Genomic DNA, 17,349 nt, shown 5'->3' with positions numbered 1-17,349 from the left:
AAGAAGGAAAGGCCAGAGTGTATATGCTTCCATCCCAAAGGGAGAATAGAATCTTATTGTATCTGTTATGATTTTTAACTTTGTACTTTCAGACCCCTCAATTGCTTGATGTTTGTACCTTTTACCAGAGACTCTTCTGAAGTTTAAGAGTCGTTTCAATAATTCTAGTTTATTTTTCAAATAAAATATTCTTTTTAAATATGTCTGACATTTCTAATGAACAACCACAATACTTCTCAAATTGTTACTTCAAATGTGAGCATTACCAAAATTGATGTTTTCCTCTGCCTCTCAATATCAGCAAGGAAAATTAAAATTAAAAGTGAAGTTCCTTGAGCTTTCCCTTTCACTGGCATTTCTGGTACAGGTGAGGAGGTATGCTGAGACGTGTCTCTATTGTAAGAGCCAGGAGGGTTGTGGATTTAGGGAAAGAACATGTCACACTCCTCATAACATAGAGTGTCACAACTTCTGTGAAAATGGTCGGCAATTCATTCTGATATTTCTGCTTTCCTCACAGAGCCAGCAGTGCTAGGATAGGACTCATATTATCATTGTTCATACTTTTAATCAATGTCACTAGACCGGAAAAGTACTTTGTCTGTTCTATTAGAAATATTACATCTCTATGCTTTGCAGTCAATCCTCACCTTGTGGATGAAATCATTTATACTCTAGCTTTCTCTGAAGGTGATACAGGTTTCTCAAAACATTGATACTTTGATTTTAAGGAGTTCTAATATTAGTAAAGTGTCATTTAAAAAACTGCCTTTTCCTTAAGGGATTTTTCAGCAGTTAGAGTACTGACTTCACTTCCAGAGGACCTTTTGAATTTTCAACACCTACTATTCTGCTAACCATGATCAGTTTTGCCAATCACAAGTGAACTGAGGCTTTCTTCTGGCCTTTTCAGGACTTTCTGGAATATGCTCCAGAGACATGTACTGAAACAGTAATACAGAACAATAACCAATAGTGTAGGATTTTTAGAAACTCACTTTATGCAATTGTACTTTTTCAGAACGTTAAGTCTGTATCAGCAAAACTGATGCATTTTTCAAATTCTATTGATTTTGAGGATTTACTGTCATTTAAAGTATACCTAACATCATGAATTACCACAAAACGTCTGTTAATGATTTTAATCGTATTCTTATGACACAGAAGAATCCGGACTATACATCATCTCCCTGCTACATGGATCTCTCTAGTTGTGCTGGAGGAAATTGATCCTTCTCTAAATTTGTATTTTCTTAAGAAGATGTTTAGTCATACAGAGAATATGCTCATAGTGGTATTTCCTGACAAACCATCTTTGTTTATATACTAATAAAAATTCAATTCTGTGTAACCTCATATACAAGAGGTTTACAGGTTTTAATCATGAGGAATTGTATTATGCTCTGTATGAACGTCACGTTTTTCTCAATTCCTGCAGACATGACTGGGGATACAAGTATAATGCAGGATTTTAGGAAACTAAAACACTTATGAGAAGGATAATAAACTAGAACCTACAATGAACAGATAATCTAGATTTCATATTGCTCATTGCAAGTTCTCCAAAAGAAAGCTTTATAGGTTGGCTAAGGAAAGAAATCAAAGATAGTCTATTGGAAGGAAATCAGCTAGATTTGATGTTCTTTGACTTCAAGGTCAGCCTGCTGAAGAGCATTTGCCAGCCATTCACTATCCAGTAGTGTCCCGCGCTACGTCTCGCTAGCAGGAACGATGCGGCACACACAGGATCATACTGCAGAAAAGCTTTAATGCGTCTTGAGAGGGAGAGCATAAGCTTACAATGCGGAGACGGAGAGTGAGGAATAACCATCCCTTATATAGGAAACTATCCTCGCCTAGGACGTGTCACTCTCTGACTGGTCGCTGCCAATTATGCCAGATGACGTACCAAAACGTACGTGTCCCTTTGAGTAGGGAAGTTACCAGGCGCCTGCGTATTGCCCTTTTTACTACGTGCGTTCTGCCGGATGCCGGTGCCATCTTGTAATGGAGTTTGTGAGGACAGCTCCTCACATATGTGAGGACAGCTCCTTGGACAGCTCCTCACATCTGTGAGGACAGCTCCTCGGACAGCTCCTCACATCTCCCCCTTTTCTGTTTTTTAAGCAAACAGGACACCCAGATATAGGAGGGCGAAGACATAGGTCATATCCTCATACAAAGTTGGCGAACCTGTACAAGAGAGATACCCTTAGGCTGTTGTTGGGACCCAGGGCACTCCCGACCCGTCGCACTGCCATTTTTCGAGGGAGGGAAAACTGGGGCAGAAACCCTCATGTAATATGACATGCCTTCCAGGGAGTGTAGTTGGTAGAACTTCCCTGTGCGATGCTAAGTTCGTCACCCCTCATGGGCTGCTCAAGCCGGACACTCTAATCCTGTGCAATGAACCGAGGTTCTAGGAGTGCAAGAGCTGTCCAGCCGGCGACCTGTTGCTTGAGCATGGTCAACCAGATATCGGCTGACGCTCCTTGTTCAAGGGCTACAAGCGCCTGGGTGATCACTACTTTGTCCTTTTTTGTTTGAGATCTCAATTTGCAAAGCAACCAGAGGAGTAACACTAATCCACAGCAGAGGATCACTCCAAAAATCCCACTCCCACCCATTCCTTGAAATAAGAGACTGCTGAGGTGATCCAGGACGACAATCCCTCCGTCACAGACAGGTCCAGTCGGGTAGAATTTACTTGAATGATGGTCGCTCTCAGCTCCCGAAGTGTCTGTTCAAACTCCGAGGTCCAATTCTGTAACAGATGCTGTGAAAGACTCTTAGATTAGCAGAGGGTAAATTTGTCATATTATATGGAGGTGACACAAAGGCCTGGGAGTTTTTGATCACAGCCAAGCTGGGCCAGTTGCCATAGAATGTCTAATTGCTCTCGGACCAGATCTATACGTTGGTTGACAAGCATAAGGCCTCCCTATATCTGAGTATTGGCCGAGGCCTGTCTGTCCCAAGCCACAGAGATGGTGGCCGATAAATCATTGATACTTTGGGTTGTCTGTACTGAATTTGACAAGGCCAATGCTGAGGCAGTAACCGAGGCAGCGACTGCTGTCATAGCAATAATGCCAGCAATAATTGCAGAAGTACCAACATCTCTTTTTCCTCTAAATAAGGTCATGGTCCCCGGGGTATCAACAGGGATCGGGATAAAGCGAGGCATGCGGGTAACTACTGCGATATTTTATATGAGTAGCTGTCCAGACAGAGGCAGGAGGTTTGACGTTCCCCATCCAGGAAAATGACAACCGTCCCTTTTCGCCCTTACCTCCAAGTAGCATCGCCATGGGCGTAAGATCAGTGCAGCTACCATTAACGCAATGTAAGGCCACCACCATAGAGAACTGTGGCGTTAGCCACAATGTCCTCCTCACCAGTTCCCCATGTGGCCTCCCTTAACCAAGCAGAAGATTGATTATATAACATAATGCAAGGGAGATCAAAAGATGTTTTGTTGAATATGCCAAAACAAAGGCTGCCCTTAAGGGGAATAGTCCTATTTTCTTTCAGTCATTCAACCTGTGGATCCTTAGGTAAATAGGCCAACCCTAAATCCCTGTTAGTGGTACATCACCGGCATCGGGAGTGGAAAGGTTGACATTATTCCCCATCCTAGCTCGCCCTGCACCGTTGCTGGCATCCATGGAAGAAGAGTGAGGAGGTGCAGGAGTCCCAGTCCCTTCTTGATCACTTGCTGTGATGCTCAGAGTAAGTCGTCCTGGGATCCATATGGGATTTTCATTGTCCTGTGGAAAAACACAGACAGCTCCCCTGGATCTTATTAAAACAGGATCCGGGCCTTTTCCATTCATTTGTTAATACATCCTTCCATTTGACTAATTCTTTTGTCCTCTTGGGCTCTGAGCAATGTCCCTCAGCCGCTGTTTGTCCAGCTTCATCAAGATTTAAATATGATTTGAGCGTCCAATGAGCACGCTCTATGATTCCCTGTCCTTGAGGGTTGTAGGGCAGGCCCGTCAGGTGGGTAACCTGCATCTGAGCACAAAACTGATGGGATTTTTGAGATGTGTAGGCAGGGCCATTGTCAGTTTTTACACATTTTGGCTTTCCCCAAGCACTCCATGCTTCAAGGCAGTGCTGAATGACATGTGTTGTTTTTTCTCCTGTAAGTGGGGTGGCATGTAGAATGCCAGAACATGTGTCTACAGATACATGCACATACTGTAATTTTCCAAAAGTAGAATTATGAGTAACATCCATTTGCCAGATTTGCAATGGCTGTATTCCTCTCGGGTTGACCCCGATGTGAGGAACTGGGAGGAACTGGCAGCACTGTTGGCATTGGGTGACTATATCACGTGCCTCTTTTCTAGTTATAGAGAAGCGGCGGCGTAAAGTTTCTGAGGTGACATGGAAATTGCCATGAAAGGCTTTAGCGGCCTCTAAAGGAGAGGCCAGGGCCACAGCTATCATTTTTGTGGCTTTGTCAGCCAAATCATTCTCTGAACTCATTGGGCCAGGGAGTCCAGAATGGGCCCGTATATGAGTAATGTATACAGGGAATCTTCTATTTAATAGGATAATTTGGATTTTTCGGAAAATATCTGCCACCTTACTAGTGGTTTTAATTATACCGGCGGTTTCAAGAATACTAACAGCACTAGCTCGGCCTCCTCTTCTGAGTCTAAGGTATTATTTTCAGAGCTTTCAGAACTGTCGAGGTTCAGTGCTTCTAGGTCTTTCACAGGGTATAGGCTGGCTGCCCCTCCTGGTTTATGTGTAGAGGAGGAAGTGTTGGAATCTGAAAATTTCAACGCTCCCTTGTCTGCGGACTTACCGGGAGGGCCCTTTTTCTTTCTTAGGATGTCTTTTTTCTTGCGCGCGCCCAACCTCTCACTACGTTCGGTTTCTGACAGACTTTCCCGGACTACATCGAGAGTGGCCTGTCCTTCTACTACTGCTGCCTTACACGTTTCATCCTTTAAACAATTCTTAACCAGCTTCCATATAGCTTTGGTCCCTAGGCGCAGATCCTCTTCCGCCAATTTTCTGTCAAGGTCTTTTCCAAGTTTGTTCCATGAGACAATTGTAAACGAGCCTGAACAGGCAAACCAAGGCGCCACCCTCTCCACCTCCTTCACAAAGTTTTTAAGTGTTCCTCCTCCAATTTTGATGTTCCTCTGCTTTAACACTGTTTCCAAGGCCGTGACCACAGACTGTGAGGATCCCATGATGGGCCAGGAACGCCGGCGGCTTATCTACGTCCGTCTGACAAGGCGTGAGATGAAAGGGTAGAGATGGACACGCTGCTCTCTTATGTACGGGAGTCTTACACGCGCCTCCCCGGACGGTGTCGCTTATCTATGTCGGCCTTATCGCGTCCTTGCTACTCAACAGTCAAAATCGAAGGTAAAAGGGAGCTGCGTGAAGCTCACTTATATACGAGAGACTGAGACGCGCCTTCAGCTGCTGTGATCGTCCTTTTAACAGCGAAAACGGTGAAAAGAGAACATCAAGAGTAGGGTGGCTCCCAGGACAAATACTATAGCCTCAACAAATCCTTCCCAAGGTGGTGACAACCCCAGACCAAAGTCCAAGAGAGGGCTGCCTCTCCGAACGTATCTACCTGCAGTTCTGAATCCTCCTTGTCGCCAAGGGATCTCCGAAGGTGCTGACGATGGCGAGGTCTTTCCCGGGTTTTCGGCACCAGATGTCCCGCGCTACGTCTCGCCAGCAGGAACGATGCGGCACACACAGGATCCTACTGCAGAAAAGCTTTAATGCATCTTGAGAGGGAGAGCATAAGCTTACAATGGGGAGATGGAGAGTGAGGAATAACCGTCCCTTATATAGGAAACTATCCTCGCCTAGGACGTGTCACTCTCTGACTGGTCGCTGCCAATTATGCCAGATGACGTACCAAAATGTACGTGTCCCTTTGAGTAGGGAAGTTACCAGGCGCCTGCGTATTGCCCTTTTTACTAGGTGCGTTCTGCCGGATGCCGGTGCCATCTTGTAATGGAGTTTGTGAGGACAGCTCCTCACATATGTGAGGACAGCTCCTCGGACAGCTCCTCACATCTGTGAGGACAGCTCCTCGGACAACTCCTCACACAGTAGGATATCGCTAAGAATTTACAACTGTGTCTGTGTGAATTGTGCACCTGGTTAGAGCATTGGTGGAAATTTGATTTTTTTTTTAACTGAATGAGGTTTTGATTGAATATGCTACCAAATACCTATGTGGTATAAAACAAAAACAGAAACAAAAACTGTGTTGCAGTCAGAATTATAAGATATCTCCTTTTTAAAAAAAATATTAGATATATTTCTTTACATACATTTCAAATGTTATTCCCCCTCCAGGTTTCCTGTTCATAATCCTCCATCCCCTTCCTTCCCCCACCCCCATATGGATATTCCCCACATACATCCCCCTTACTCCCTCCTGCCATATTCCCCTGTACTTGTGTTTCAACCTTGGCAGGACCAAGGGCTTCCCATTCCAGTGGTGCCCCAACAAAGCTATTCTCTGCTACACATGCAGTAGGAGCTCTGGGTCAGTCCATGTACAGTCTTAGGGTAATGGTTTAATTCCTGGAGGCTCTGGTTGGTTGGCATTGTTGTTCATTGTTGCAGGTTGCAAGCTCCTTCAACACTTTAAATACTTCCTCTAATTCCTCCCACGGGGGTCCTGTTGTCGGATCAGTGGTTTGATGCTAGCATTGACCTCGGTATTGGAAGTACTCTGGTTGTGTCTCTCAGGAGAGATATATATCTGGTCCCTTTCAGCATGCATTTTCTAGCTTCATCAATCTTATCTAGTTTTGTTGGCTGTATATATATATATATATATATATATATATATATATATATATATATATGGATCACATGTAGGACAGGCTCTGAATGGCCATTCCTTGAGTCTCTTCTCTAAATTTTGCTTCCACATCCCCTCCTATGGATATAGTTTTTCCCCAATTAAGAAGGAGTGGGAACATCCACATTTTTGTCATCCTTCTTTGTAAGCTTCCTGTGGTCTGTGGATTGCATCTTTGATAATTTGAGGGTTTTAGCTTATATCCACTTATTAATGAGTGCATACCCCTTGTGTTCTTCTGTGATTGAGTTAAATCATTCACGATGATATTTTCTAGTTCATTTCACTTGCCTATGAATTTCAGTCATTGTCTACTACTACCTGAGTAGTAGTCCATTTTGTAAATGTACGACATTCTTTGAATCCATTCTGTTGAAGTTTATCTTGGTTCTTTCCAAATTCTGACTATTATAAATAAGGCTTCTATGAACATAGTCAAACATGTGTCTTTGTTGAATGTTGGAGCATCTTTTGGGTATATGTCCAAGAGAGGTATAGCTGGGTCCTCAGGTAGTGCAATGTCCAATTTACTGAGTTAACTCCAGACTGATTTTGAGAGTGATTGTACCAGTTTGCAATTCCACCAACAATGGAGGAATGTTTCTCTTTCTCCACGTCCTTGCGAGCATCTGAGTTTTTTTTCTTTTTTTCTATTTTAAATATTTTTAATACATTGCATATGCTCTTCCTTTTCCTTGTTTTCTGGACATAAACCCCCTATCCCATTCTTATCCCCTTCTTCTATAGGTGTGTTCCCCTCCCCATCAACCTCCCCTTCCCACCTCCGAACATTCACTTACACTGGAGGTCCAACCTTGGCAGGACCAAAGGCTTCTTTCCGTTGGTTCCCAACAAGGCCTTCCTCTGCTAAATATGCAGTTGGAACCATGGGTCTGTCTATGTACAGTCTTTACATAGTTCTTTAGTCCCTGGGAACTCTGGCTGGTTGGCATTGTTGTTTTTAAGTGGTTGCAAGCCCTTTCAGCTCTTTCATTCATTTACGGCATGCCTTTCTTAGCTTCATCAATCTCATATAATCTTGGTGGCTATATAAATATTGTACACAGGTGGAGCAGGCTCTGAATGGCCATTTATTCAGTCTCTCCTCCAAACTTTGCCTCCATATCCATACTATAAATATTTTTGTTCCCCCTTTTAAGAAGAAGTCAAGCATTCTCAACTTTGGTCACCCATCTTCTTGAACTTCCTGTGGTCTGTAGATTGTATCCTGGGCAATTCGAGCTTTGGGGTTAATATCCACTTATCAGTTAGTCCATACCATCTGTGTTTTCTGTGACTGGGTTACCTTACTCAGAATGACTGATTTCCAGAGGGGTGGTACCAGTTTTCAATCCCACCAACAATGGAGGAGTGTTCCTCTTTCTCCACATCCTTGCCGCATTTGTTCTCATGTGAATTTTTTTATCTTAGCTCTTCAGACTGGTGTGAGGTGGAATCTTAGGGTTGTTTTTATTTGCATTTCCCTGATGACTAAGTATATTGAGCATTTCTTTAGGTACTTCTCACCCATTCGATATTCCTCAGCTGAGAAATCTTTGTTTAGCTCTGTACTCCATTTGTAATATGGTTATTTGGATCAATTTGCATTCTTTTACATACTGACCTCCTGTTGAAATAGCACTATTTATTGAAAATGCTATCTTTTTATGCATTGGATGGTTTTAGCTCCTTTTTCAAAGGTCAACTGAACATAGTTGTGTGAGTTCACTTCTGAGTCTTCAATTCTATTCCACTGATCTACCTGCCTGTCTCTGTGCCAATACCAGACAGTTTTTAACACTATTGCTCTGTAATACTGCTTGAGGTCAGGGATAGTGAGTTCCTCAGAAATTCTTTTGTGGTTCTGGATAGTTTTTGCCTAAATGAATTGACAACTTGCTGTTTGCTGTAAGACAAAAAACACTGTCATTAAGATAAAATGGCAGTCAACAGTTTGGGAAAACATCGTTACCAATACTACATCCGATAGATGTCTAATATCCAATATATACAAAGATCTCAAGTAGTTAGTTTCCACAGAGGTAAATAACCCTATTACAAATGGGTTGCAGAGCTAAACAAAGAATTCTAAGCTGAGGAATATCCAATGGCTGAGAAGTACGTGAAGAAATGTTCAACGTTCCTATTCACATCACAGAAATGTAAAACAAAAAACCCTGAGACTCTACCTCATGCAAGTCAGAATGGCTAAGGTCAAAACAGAGGTGACAACAGATGCTGGCCAGGATGTGGAGAAAGAGGAACACTCCTCCCTTGTTTGTGGGATTGCAATCTGGTACAACCACTCTGAAAATCAATCTTGAGGTTCCTCAAAAAATCAGGCATCGTACTACCTGATTACCAAGCTTTACCTATCCTGGGCATATACCCAAAAGATGCTCCAACTTATAACAAGGACACATTCTCTCCTATGTTCATAGCATCCTTACTTATAATAGCCAGAGGCTGGAAAGAACTCAAATGCCGTTCAAAAAAGGAGTGGATACAGAAAAAGGGGGTACACCTACACAATGAAAAGGGGGTACACCTATCCAAACAATGACTTCATGAAAATCATAGTCAAATGGATTGAAGTAGAAAATATCACCCTGTGTGAGGAAACCCAATCACAAAAAAAAACACATATGGTATACATTCACTGATAAGTGAATATGAGCCCAAATGCTCAAATTATCCAAGATACAATCCACAGATCACATGCAGCTCTAGATGAAGGATGACCAATGTGTGGATACTTCATCCCTTCTTTAAAATGGGAATGACATATTTATAGGAAGAGATATGGCAACAAAGTGCAGCAGAGACTTAAGGAATGGCCATTCAGAGACTAGTCCACCTGGGGATCCAGCCCTTATACATACTGCCACCAAAACTAGACAATATTGACGAAGCTAAGAAATCTGTGGTGACAGGAGTCTGATATTGCTGTCTGCTGAAATATTCAGCCAGAACTTGACAAATACAAAGGCAAATGCTAATAGCAAACCATTGAACAGAGAATGGACTCTCCATTGGAGGAGTTAGGGAAAAGATTCAAGGAGCTGAAGGGGCTTGTGATCCCCAAAAAACAACAATACCAACCAACCAGAGCTCCCAGGGACTAAACCACGACCCAATGAGTACATATGGACGGACCCCTGGATCCAGCTGCATATGTCATAGAGGATGGCCTTGATGGGAACCAACAAGAGGAGAAGCCCTTTGTCCTTCCAAGGCTAGACTTCCCAGTATAGGGGAATGTCAGGACAGGGAGGGTGGAAGGGAAGTTGAGTTGTGGCAGAGGAGGAACAATCTTTTAGGAAAAAGTGGATGGGACGGTATAGGGAGTTTATAGAAAAGAAATCAGGAAATATTTGAAATATTAATAGAAAACATCCAAAAATCAAAATGAAAAAAAATTGAATTTCCATGAATGTATATGTTTTACAGTGAGCTTCTTGTTGTTGAAATCCAGATTTAATATATGGTGTTCTGATAACAAAGTTTCTTCCTATTTTATTATATCCGTTGAGGCTTCCTTTGGGACTGACTATATAGTCAATTTTGGAGAAAAATCCATGAGGTGCAAGAAGGTATATTCTTTTGTGTTTGGATGAAATATTCTATAGACGTTAGGACAATTTGATTCAAAAAGTCTATTAGTTTTATTATTTCTCTGCTTAGTTTTTGAGTGGATGTTCTGTCAGTTTAAAGTCTTTCGATATTAATGTGAGGGATTTGATGTGCAATTTAGGCTGTAACAATGTTTCTTTTAGAAATATTGGTGCCCTTGTCTTTGAGGCATATAAGTTCTGATTGAGGTACCATTTTGGTAGATTTTTTTTCTTTGATAAGTATGCAGTGGCCTGACCCGTGATTTTTTTTTTTACTTATTTTGTTTGAACGTCTATTTTATTAGTTATTAGGTTGGCTATTTCAGCTTGCTGCTTTGTTCCATTGGCTTGAAAAGGTTTTTTTTTTTTTTTTTTTTTTTTTTTTTTTTTTTTTTTTCGCCTTTTTCCTGAGGTAATGTGTTATGGCTGAGTTTGTTTCTTTTATGCAAAATAAAGATGGGTCCTGTTTTTGCATGCATTCTTTCAACCTATATCTTTTTTTTTTATTTAAGAAAATCGAATCCATTGGGGATGAAAGATATTAATGACCAATGATTGTTATTTCCCTGCTATTTGCATGTTGGTGGTAGAGTGAGTGTGTTTGTGTGTGTGTGTGTGTTTGTGTGTGTGTTAGAACGAGGAAATGTGCAAGACAGCGAGAGAGAAAGAGAGGGAGAGAGAGAGAGAGAGAGAGAGAGAGAGAGAGAGAGAGAGAGAGAATTTGAATGATTTCCTTGTTTTCTCTGATATATAATTGCATATCTAATATGTTTTCTTGTACACAGTATCCTTACTGGGTTGGGATTTTCTTCCTAGTATTTTCTGTAGGGAAGGATTTGTGGATAGATATCTTCTGAATTTGGATTTGTCTTGAAGTTTCTTGTTTTCTCTTTCTATGGTGATTGAGAGTTTTGCTGTGTGTAGTAATATATGTTGGCACTTGTGGTTTTTTCAGAGGTTGCAGGATATTTGTCCAGGCCCTTTTAGATTTCAGAAACCCAATTGATAATCTGGGTGTAATTCTAATAGATCTGCCTTTGTATTTTTCCTGACCTTTTTTCCTTAATTGCTTTTAATATTTTTTTTTACTCGTAGATTTTATGTTTTGATTTTTACAAGCCAGGTGTATTTTCTTTCATGGTACAGTCTAGATGGTATTGTATAAGCTTCTTGCATGTTTATTTGCATCTCTTTCTTTGGTTGGGGAAGGTTGCTTCTATGATTTTATGGAGAATATTTTCTGGGCCTTGGATCTTGGACTCTTCACCTTTTTTTCTTATTACTTTTAGGTCTTTTTAATTGAGAGTTTTGCAGGATACAGTAATCGGGGCTGGCATTTGTGTTCTCTTAGGGTCTGTATGACATCAGTCCAGGATCTTCTGGCCTTCATAGTTTCTGGCAAAATGTCTGGTGTGATTCTGATGGGTCTGCCTTTATATGTTACTTGACCTTTTTCCCTTACTGCTTTTAATATTCTTTATTTTGTGCGTTTGGTGTTTTGACTATTATGTGACGGGAGGTGTTTCTTTTCTAGTCCAATCTTTTTGGAGTTCTGTAGGCTTCTTGTATGCCTATGGGTATCTCTTTTTTTAGGTTAGGGAAGTTTTCTTCTATGATTTTGTTGAAGATATTTACTGGTACTTTGAGCTGGGAGTCTTCACTCTCTTCTATACATATTATTCTTAGGTTTGATCTTCTCATTGCGTCCTGGATTTCCTGTATGTTTTGGACCAGTACCTTTTTCTGCTTTACATTATCTTTGACTGTTGAGTCAATGATTTCTATGGAATCGTCTGCTCCTGAGATTCTCTCTTCCATCTCCTGTATTCTGTTGGTGAAGCTCGTATCTACAGCTCCCTGTCTCTTCTTTTGGTTTTCTATATCCAGGGTTGTTTCCATGTGTTCTTTCTTGATTGCTTCTATTTCCATTTTTAATTCCTTCAACTGTTTGATTGTGTTTTCCTGGAATTCTTTCAGGGATTTTTGTGACTCCTCTCTATGGGCTTCTACTTGTTTATTTATGATTTCCTGGAATTCTTTCAGGGATTTTTGTGACTCCTCTCTGTAGGCTTCTACTTGTTCTCTAAGGGAGTTCTTCATGTCTTTCTTGAAGTCCTCCAGCATCATGATCAAATATGATTATGAAACTAGATCTTGCTTTTCTTGTGCTTTTGGATATTCCATGTTTGTTTTGATGGGAGAATTGGGCTCCGATGGTGCCATGTAGTCTTGGTTTCTGTTGCTTGGGTTCCTGCGCTTGCCTCTCGCCATTAGATTATCTCTAGTGTTACTTTATTCTGCTATTTCTGACAGTGGCTAGACTGTCCTATAAGCCTGTGTGTCAGGAGTGCTGTAGACCTGTTTTACTGTTTTCTTTCAGCCTGTTATGGGGACAGAGTGTTCTGCTTTCGGGCGTGTAATTTTTCCTCTCTACAGGTCTTCAGCTGTTCCTGTGGGCCTGTGTCTTGAGTTCACCAGGCAAGGGTGGGCAGTGTTGGTGGTCTCTTCTGCTCTGCAGCCTCAGGAGTGCCCACCTGACCAGGTGGTGAGGTCATTCTCCCTCCCTTGTTGTGTTCTTTTGAGGGACTTTAACCATCTGAATGGCTTTAGTCCCTGGATATTCTTGTTGAAGTAGGTATTGAGAGGGAGATGAACCTTTATGGTCCTGGTGGGGCAGGCCTCTGATGAATATCCTCAGAGTATTTGGTTATGGACCTGCAATTCTCTGTGGTTCATGAGCCGTGGGTCTGCTGAAGGTCTACAGAGGGTTGGCAGGAGACTGGAGGTTCCCCTGTGATGGCAGGTTGCTCAGGGCAAATTGGACTTGTCCCAGAGTGCTCTGAGAACAAAGATGTTGGGTGGGAGAATGGAAACTTACCAGTATGAATAAGTAGTGATGGAGGTGGAGGAGTAGCAGGAGAATGGAGTTCCCTGGGATGGCAGGATGCTCACTGCAGCTTTCCTTTCCCCAGAGACTCAGAGAGCAGCTCAGAGGGCTCAAGTAGCAGGAGAAAGGAATTCCCTGTGGGGTAGCAAGGTGTCACATATTTTTAGCAGTGTCAGTAGCCTACTATAAAATACTACTTGTTACGTTTTTAAACATGTACTTTTAGCTAAGTGCTACAAGTTTATTCTAATATGTCTTGAACTGAAAACTCATAGGCAAAATCTGAACATTAAAATTTGTTATTTTGTTACAAAATTGTTTTTCTATTGGGGTTCTTAAAAGATCTCCATTCTGCATATGAAAATTTTTCACTATAGGAAACACCCCAAAATAGAACCCTGCCCAACGCAATTTTTCATCTATATAAAGACAATATAAATGTTTACCAACATAGGGATTATTTGAATTGAATGGAGTTGATGGGCTTTTAAACTTGACTATTGACCCAGTTTTGTAGCACATGTCAAATATACTCCTGTGTACCATTATTTATAAATGCAAATCGAGAGCAGTTAGTTCCAAAGACCACAGTTTAGTAAGTGTTTCACTCATAATAGATGAAACTGGAGTGTGTGGACTCCCTGAATTTAAATATATCAACTTTTAATTTTATTAAACATTTTGATCTTACCTTTATTTCATATTGTATATAAAAAGAAGAGGAATTAAGACAAAGAATTGTCAGTGCCACATAGAGAAATGTAAGAAAGTGAAATAGATTAATGCTAATACAATTTGATTTTCTATATAATTCGGTGCAATTTATTAATTTCATCATGCAGATGGTAAAAGAAGGTAAAAAAGAAAGAAAAACATAAGATTCAGATTGTAAACTGATGCTAGCAACAGGAAATAACAGTACATTATCGACATTGTCATTGCCATTCTCCTTTCCACAGATAGGCTTATAAATGGTATTAATATGCATTACTATGTCTCTTTTTTCACTATTTAAATAACAAAGTGTTTATAATTCAGAGAAATATATTCACCATAGTTATGTGAATCCTAATCTGTGTATATCACTGTGCTACACTTTTACAAATAAATCCATATGTAGCCTTATCAACAAAATTTACATATATTAATTTATATAATATGTATTACTGCTTTTCTGATTCGACAAAAGAAATGCCTAGATATTTGATGTATTTTTTCCTCTCTAGTTGATTTGGAAGACTTAAGGATATATCAAAGTATGAACACTAAGCTATTAGAAATTAATTAAATACTATGATCACAGCAATAACAGTAGTAGGTACTTTCCAAGGGTATTGTGTCTAATTACCCACAGGTTCCTGGCCCTAATAACAATAAAAGTTATGGGTTTTATTTTTTGGAATGGGCCTTATACCCTATTTGAAAACTATTATTTATAGCCAAGAAATTCATATAACTATTTTATCAGTTGGCATTTTTTTTTTTGGACAGGACAATCATTATTATCAATGGGATTCAAAGCCTGGTGTGATTAAGTACTTTTCTCCTCTTGTGGCAGAGAACTGCTTCAAATGCCATGAAAGCTATCCATTAGGTATCAAACTTACAGGGAAATTTTATATTGATTTCCCACTGATCTATAACTAAAGAATGTAGTGTCTTAAGCTAAAGAACCTTACTTTCAAATTCGGGAGGGTAACCAAATATGTTTTCAAAACCACTGCAATGAATAGGATCTCCCTGGAAAACAAATCCAGAGGTAACCCATTTCTGGTATTAGATTTTATATTTGTTAGCCTGTAGTGTCCGGTAGAGAAGTTGTTATTCTGTTATCTGTTAACCCTATTGTTAAAATATCGACATGTACATTTAGTTGCTCGCCATAAATATTATTCAAAATTCCTCAAGTATCATTTATCCTTTTCTGTATTCCCTCTGTTATCATGCTTTTCTATCCACCTCAACATTTAAGGATTCACGGAATATTTTTACTTGATCCCTTTATAGTACTGGTTTATGAAGCACTCCTTTTCCTTAAATTCATTCCCACACTCCCTTACTAGTTTCCTAATCTATATAGTTATTCCAATTACAATATACATATCTGAAAAATAATATCAGTTTTACTTCTGAATCATATTCTTCTGTGATAGAGTTTCAATATCATTAAGGGAATATAATTTTAAAGTTGTTCTGAAGTGCACACAAGTCTAGTAACTGCAATCTAATGCCCTCATCTTTCCAAATACATGAGATTATAATCATTTATATTATAATCAAAATTGTATGCAATCATTTCAGAATAATAAATAGTTGGAATTTTAAGAAACTTTAAAGTTAAGGAAGAAGAGAGAAAATCATAAAGCCCCTTATCTTTCTAAGGCATGTAGCCAAGAGTTAAACAAACTAGGCAAGTATATGTGATATCCTAGTTTAGTATCTGGAATCAAGAACTAAAAATTAAAAACTCCTACAAATTTTCTAAATGGTCTAATAATTCCATTCGGGTTTACACACATTCATTCAAACCAGTAAACATATGCAATGTGTTTATTGAATTGGAATGCATAGGTATCTTCACCATAAAAAATAATAATAAATTTGTAACACTATCCAATGCTCCCCAAATATTTCAGTTACTACTTGGCAAAATATAACAGTCGTGTTCTCTCCAAATCTAAACTCTAAAAGCTACATCTAACAGGCTCCAGGGGATCGTGTTTATTTTTCTTTAAAAGTTTCAACTTGTTTTCTATTCTACTATGAAATATACAACTGTTATATGATCTAACCATGCAACAGTATTTGTTAAAAGGTCAAGTTGTGCTAACTTCGTTGTATATTTAAAGAAATTTTAACGTCTTGAATGTACATTAAAATACCGAAGAAAGTTCACTAGAAATTGTAGTATTATAATTTATGCACAATAATTTTCACCATTTACGATTTCATTGCTTCTGCCTGAACTAATTCTCAAAGGGGTGATTCGCAGGGAATTCACAAAGAAACTTCGGTCTCTGTGGTTTAGTCATTTTTTTTTTCCTCTGCAGCCTCATGAAGTCCGCGGTGAAGTTTCTTTTGGCGATGTTCCCTGCGATTTTTACAATTTTTCTTAACATTATACTCCTAGACTGTTCTCATGCTTTCTGGAGAATATCGACAATATCGACTGTAGAAAACCCACTAATCAACTTTAAAACTGCTTCTGTTAACTTTCACTACCCTCCAGCTCTAATTTTTTTTTTCCGGTTTTACTCGCCGGTTGGCATAGCAACTGCAGGAAATGCGTCACAACCCCCGTGTAGGATGGGAGGAGCCTGCGGAGGAAAGATTTAGAAACCACAGGGACCAAAGTGTCTCTTCTTTGAGGATTTCCCCGAGCCACAAAGAGAGATGCACTGTCACGATGACTTAACTTCCTGTTGTCTCAGGAACCCGGAGCGGTTCGCGGTTTTTCGTTTTTCACGTTTAGATGTAATCCTAAATCGATTAGTTAATGACCTTGCAATCATACGGATTTTAAGAGACGCGCCTCTTTCTGTTGAGCTCCTATTCTGTAGTTGTAGCTTTATAAATGAATACTAAAGAGAATAGTGGCTTTTTTAAAGCTAAGGAAAATACTCTGGCGTTAAACCCGGGTAGCGGGGAATGGAGTGGATTAATCCGTCTTTAGTTTTAAAGTAAAAATTTTGCATTGAAATTTCAGGTTTAAAGACTTAAAAATAGGGGGTTGGGGATTTAGCAAAATGGTAGAGCTCTTGCCTAGCAAGCGCAAGGCCCTGGGTTCGGGCCCCAGCTCCGAAAAAAAGAAAAAAAAAAGTCTTAAAAATAAAACCTTCAATGGGCTTTTCTTAAATACAGTGTGTATGTTTTACACACGTTTTGCTTTTCACTCTGACATCCAGTAATTTTTCTACCAATATATCTAAACAGGAATGTTTCACTCATCGATTTGTCTGAGTGTGTGTGTGTGTGTGTGTGTG

The 17,349-nt window shown here is 40.0% G+C and overlaps 1 long non-coding RNA gene across 4 annotated transcripts; it reads right to left on the bottom strand.

Annotated features, from left to right (window-relative positions):
• Nucleotides 1-1,734: 1,734 nt before the first annotated feature.
• LOC120099827 (uncharacterized) lies at nucleotides 1,735-16,621 on the bottom strand. Of its 4 annotated transcripts, XR_010063015.1 has the most exons (5): nucleotides 16,304-16,621; nucleotides 13,358-13,501; nucleotides 5,612-5,749; nucleotides 3,599-3,770; nucleotides 1,735-2,776 (listed from the first exon to the last, which is right to left on the bottom strand). It is a non-coding gene; the product is annotated as an uncharacterized LOC120099827 (long non-coding RNA). The 4 variants fall into 4 exon arrangements; XR_005499109.2 differs by having other exon boundaries at nucleotides 1,735-3,770; XR_010063016.1 differs by lacking the exon at nucleotides 3,599-3,770.
• Between the last annotated feature and the right edge of the window lie 728 nt (nucleotides 16,622-17,349).

This window comes from Rattus norvegicus, chromosome 1 (genome assembly GCF_036323735.1).
Source record: "Rattus norvegicus strain BN/NHsdMcwi chromosome 1, GRCr8, whole genome shotgun sequence".
Lineage (NCBI taxonomy): Eukaryota > Metazoa > Chordata > Mammalia > Rodentia > Muridae > Rattus > Rattus norvegicus.
Note: the sequence above shows the minus strand (reverse complement) of the source record. Positions and strands in the feature narration are given on the sequence as shown.